We start from the raw sequence: 6,000 nt of genomic DNA, 5'->3' as shown, positions 1-6,000 counted from the left end.
AACTCATGGAAGAGGAAAGCATATGAGCCACAGTAGTTGGGTAAGCTAGGTATTCCAGAATTAAGTTCTTGCTATGAAAGAGAGGAAGCTACTTTGAGAATAGAGAAGTGGTCAAAGACTAGAAGGATACTTCACAATGTACAGAGTAATGCACCACAATATAAATTGGTTAGAGGGACCCCATCAAGGGATGACCTATGCCATGAAACGAAATGTGCATGTGGCTAGGGTCTCCCTTTAGGTAGACGGGTCACCTGGTGCAAGTCTTTTTAGCTAAAGCCACTTCAGCAACTTGGGTGGTCAATGAGTGTGAAATGATGAAGACAACACAACACCCTGTTCCCGAGCAGAAAAGATCTCTAGCCTGGGCAGGACTCAAACCTGGGTCTCTGACATGGTATTCTGCTGCACTGACCACTCAGATATGGATACAGAAACCTGTACCATAAAAAGGTGACAAAGGACAACAGAAAGGACAATACTGCCATAACAATTTAGGATTGTGTTGGAAGTATTTTTCTGCTTTAAGTGGTGTGTTTGACAGTCTCACAACAGTATAACGTCATCATTAATCGAGTGCTTACTCCAAGATAGTAAGGCAGAGGAACTTAACTGGATAGTGCAGCTCCTTGAAGTTCCATATTTGACTAAACTAGTGAACAAGGACATACATGCCAGAGCTCTGTTACCTACATTAGGTCATGGCAACAAGATTAATGGATACGGAGCAAACTTTTGGCACATATCTCCTCAAGAGAATGATTCATGGTTATGTAAGTAATGTTGTGCATGCAAGAATTGGTCGTTTACAACCTTAGCATAACCAAGAATAGTTGTTGTATTCAATAAAGTGCAAAAGAATGGTACAAATTTATGAATATATATTTTCATGGTGAAATGCAAGTGTCCTGGCTTAGTAACTAACCATAAGCTGGATTAAGTGCTAGTAAATGAAGATTTGACACAGTTTTGAAAAGAGTATTGAATTATACAGTTGGGTTTGTAAATGTTTTCATAGTAATCAGGGGAACAGTTAATAGCTGAACCTGGAATGTATCTGATGGACAATGCTATTATGTGTATAGAGTACACATTCCTGATAGTGAACTCCAAAAAGAATGGTGTTGTATGAAGAACAATCGTGTTAAAATAGACTTTTTCCTATTGAATTAACTAGTTAAATCCACAGACAGATTTAACAACAAGTACATGTAAGGGTTTGAAACCAATCTAAGATGGGTCAAGATTGCTTAAAACTGAGAAATTTATTGACTGTAAAATAAGGTGCTACACAATAGAACAATTTGTTTGGTACAGAAAACACCCGTAAAAAAAAAAAATAAATAAATAAATAAAATAAAATAAAATAAAAACGTATTTTTACTGTGACTCATTTAAGATGTGGGTTGAAAAGTAGTCAACATTCTTTTAGTTTATCTGTAGGATAAGATTTTCATGACGTCATCCATGTAAGTGGGGACTATGAGATGTAACAGTTTGGTCTGGTATAAAGAAATGTGTTATACCTCACCCTTTCAATGTGACAATTTTTTGTAATTTATTAGGCTTTGTGACCTGGCTTCTGTGTGCAGAATTGTAGTTTTATTTGTACATGAACCTTCTGCTGGGGTGAACACAATGTATCCACACAAAACAAGATGGTGGCCGGTGATACTGCAACAAGCAATTATTCCATGCTGCTTATGCTCCACCTAGGAGATATGCTCCAATGCACAGTATCTCCAGGTAGTTGAAAACTTGGCTGTTGACATCTCTAGGAAGATAAGTTGGTCAGTGGTTGACAGCCAGAAGGTACAGGTGTTGTACAAGTCTAATGTTGTATAACTTTGAGTGTAACCAATTGTAAAACATGCAATGTACTCAGTGTAACAGAAAGTGAATACATATGTTGGAAAGAAGAAGAGTCTGAAATCATTCACCAATAACCAGTCTCTGAAGTAACTTTCCAGGTTGACACATGCATCCCAACAGACTGTGTGAAGCTGATGTCACCGATCCCCTCCCAAGTGCCAGAATGCACATGGCACCACACCACTGGCAGAAAATGCCATGACAGTTGATTGCACTACTTTGTGGCCATACTGCTGTTGGTAGCGCTTGCAGACTGGCATCACCGCTTGCAACAGTTAGCAGTCTTGCTCTTTTCAAACGACAAATGCAGTCTGCAGTAGGAGACAACATCCACAGAAGGATGTCTCTACATTCATGATCAATCTATCAGAATGTACTTTCTCATTGATACAATGTAAGAGTCGCATACTTTTTCCATGCCCCTAATGTTTTATCAGGATGCAGACCAAATGCAAACCATTGTCACATCTTCTGTGGCAGCTCATGTCTATGTGAGGTGGAGAGGAATCCACTGAAACCAACAGTGGGCTCAACGTTGTCAAGCATGTTGCGTCCAGTCAAAGTGGAAGTCAGTGACACCCTGGTGTGCCAGCATATCCTATCGGTAGGCCTGTTTGGTGATGGCAGTGACCATGATATATCTGTGTGTGTGTGTGTGTGTGTGTGTGTGTGTGTGTGCGAGAGAGAGAGAGAGAGAGAGAGAGAGAGAGAGAGAGAGAGAGAGAGATGCACATCCCATTTTGGGGAGTACTCAAGTCACTCCCAAATCACTGATCATGTTGTCCCATCAAGTGCTCCTTGATGTCTGATGGCGTGCTGAATGCTGAATCTGGCCCACCAATAATGCAGGTGTTTAGACCCATGTGGTGCTCATGTTTTCTGTGGAGCTTCTGCCCTGGACTGGACCACGTTGGTAGACCCCTGGACTACTCATCAATGCTGATAGCTGTGCTGACTTCAGTACTAGATGCTGGACTTCATTACTTATGGCTACATGGCACTGATTTTCTCTTAAGTCAGCAAATGTAATACCAACACTAGAACAGTTTCACACACAAGCTATTACCAAATCATAAGCAGAGTATTGAGAATGTGATCGATGCTACTGACTGAATGCTCTACGCTAGTGAATGTGGAGTATTTATTCATCAAGGAGAGACTTGCTCTATGACATCATTTGTGATGACAGAGTCAGTTCTGCTCTTTGAGTCATCAGCAGCCTTCAATTCCATTGTATTTTGCTTAGTGAATTTGTTGCAGCATTTTTACTGCTTAGTCAAATACCAGCTAGGTAATGTTTCATCCTACATTGTTACATAAGTTACAAAGGCAGTTTGGTCTGCAACTCCTCTAATGATTTTCTGACATCCTCACTCACAGTTTTTCCCAAGAGTATTGAGGCTGCTGTCTTCCTGCCCCAGTAAAGGTGCTGAAATGTTTACGGTGCCCAGCTGGTAGCTGGCAGCTGTTGATGCTTACACATGACTTAGTAATGCTGACTGGCCCAAATTAGACAATTTTACTCTCCCATTTCCTTGCCAATCTATCACAAAACAACAGGTTCAGACATATACATGGTGCCCTGACAGACATTCAAATCACACTCTGAACTCTTTTGGTTGCAGCTCCATGCAGCTAATGATGCAGGCCCAAGGCACTGCAGATCACATCATAGAACTGCCAGATGAGGTACACTCCCTGTGTGCTTTCTGCATGACTGATATTGCTGACTTTCTCTGGGGATCATCTTTCTTTACACATTTCATCTCTCCCATAATCTCAACCAGGCTGCCTTATTCCACTAAGTGACATAATAGTCTTTCCCAGGGGCTTACTTTACCAGGATACAGATTAGCTGTCTGTTTTTCAAGGAGTTCCTTGCAGAGTGGGGGAGTGGCCATGTACATAAAAAATAGTATTCCATTTGAGTCCATAGACATATCATGGCACTGCACTGAACAGATATTTGAATGCTGTGCAGGGGCAGTTGAATTTAGTGAAACTAAACTTCAATTTTTGTTGTTTATAGGTCCCCTAACTCTGACTTTAGAGCATTTCTGCTCAAACTAGATGGGGGTTCTTGTTTCACTTTATAGGAAGTACCAGAAATTTGTTATATATGATGACTTTAATATTAATTTTCTATATGATAGTGCAAGAAAAATGATGTTGGCAGATCTCCTAAATTCATATGATCTGATGCAGACTGTTTTTAAGTAGGGTGCAGGGGAACAGTAGCTCAGCCATAGACAATTTTTTTATTCATTCTTCATTACTAGATGGGCTTCCTGTTAGTAAAAGAGTGAATGGCTTTTCAGACCATGATACACAAATCTTAACACTAAAAGGCTTTTGTACTCAAACAAATGTCACATATAATTACAAACTATGTAGGAAAGTTAATCCAATGGCAATAGAGTGATTTTTAAACCCTGTCAAGGAACAAAAGTGGCAGGAGGTTTATAGTGCCAATAACATAGATAACAAATAAAATGCTTTAACATATTTCTCATGTTCTTTGAGAGTTGCTTTCCATTAAAATGTTCTAAATGGGATGCTAGCAGTAAGAGGCAGCCTGGGTGGATGACTACTGGGACAAGGATATCATGTAAAACAAAGCAGGAATTACATCAAAATGTTAGAAGCAGTCACAATCAAGCTTCAGTAGCCCATTACAGACAGTATTGTAAGGTGCTCAAAAATGTTATTAGGGAGGCAAAGAATATGTGGTATGTAAATAGAATAGCTAATTCACATAATAAAATTAAAACCATATGGTCAGCTGTGAAGAAAGTGTCTAGTCAGCAGCAGAAGGTTGACAATATAAAGTCAGTTCATAGTAAAAATATTTCTGTTACTGATACGTCAGATTTATGTAAAGTATTTAACAATCATTTTCTGAGCATTGCTGGTGAATTAAATAACAATTTAGCTTCTACAGGGAATCACATAACTCTCTTGGCAAACACCTTTCCGAGATTAATGTCTGAAGTGATACTGACAAATGGGAGATTAAGTCATTAATTAAATCACTGAAGGCTAAGGACTCTCATGGACACGATGGAGTGCCTAACAGAATATTAAAGTACTGTGCTGCACATGTTAGCCCTGTGTTTAGCCATGTTTGTAATTTTTCCTTTAGGAATGGTCAGTTTCCTGAACAATTAAAGTACTCAGTAGTAAAGCCACTTTATGAAAAGGGAGAAAGGGATAATGTAGACAATTTTAGACCTATTTCGATGCCATCAGTGTTTGCTAAAGTTGTTGAAAAGCTATGTACATAAGAATATTGGATCATTTTATATCACACAATTTACTATCAAATGTATAGTTCGGCATTAGAAGTTGTTTAACAACTGAATATGCTATATTCTCTTTTCTCTGTGAGGTACTGGATGTGTTAAACAAAAGGTTTTGAATGCTGGGCATATTTTTTTGATTTAACTAAGGCATTTGATTGTATTGATCATAAATATTGCTCCAGAAGTTCGACTATTACAGAATACAGGGAGTAGTTCACAATTGGTTCACCTCTTACTTTAGCGACAGACAGTGAAAGGTCATTATTCACTGTGTTGAGAATGTCTGTGATGTGGGGTCTAAGAGGGGTGCAGTCAAATGGAGGATGCCCCAGGGATCAGTGTTGGGGCCACTCCTGTTCCTTATTTATATAAATGACATGCCCTCTAGTATTATAGGTAACTCAAAAATATTTCTGTTTGCTGGTAACACTTGCTTGGTAGTAAAGAATGTCGTGTGCAACATTGGCTTGGTTTCAAATAGTGCAGTTCATGACATAAGTTTATGGCTTGTAAAAAATAAACTACTGCTAAATCACAGTAAGACTCAGTTTTTACAGTTTCAAATACACATCAGTAAACTCGATGTTTTAATTTCACAGAATGGGCATATGGTTAGTGAAACTGAGTAATTCAAATTTTTGGGTGTTAGATAGACAGTAAACTGTGGTGGAAGGCCCACATTCAGGATCTTGTTCAGAGACTTAATGCTTCCATTTTTACTATTCGAATGGTATCTGTAGTAAGTGATCATTTGACATGAAAAAGTCTACTTTGCTTACTTTTGTTCGCTTGTGTTGCATGGTATTTTATTTTGGGGTAACTATTC

Source organism: Schistocerca piceifrons, chromosome 1, assembly GCF_021461385.2.
Source record: "Schistocerca piceifrons isolate TAMUIC-IGC-003096 chromosome 1, iqSchPice1.1, whole genome shotgun sequence".
Classification (NCBI taxonomy): domain Eukaryota; kingdom Metazoa; phylum Arthropoda; class Insecta; order Orthoptera; family Acrididae; genus Schistocerca; species Schistocerca piceifrons.
This window is presented reverse-complemented; position numbering follows the sequence as displayed.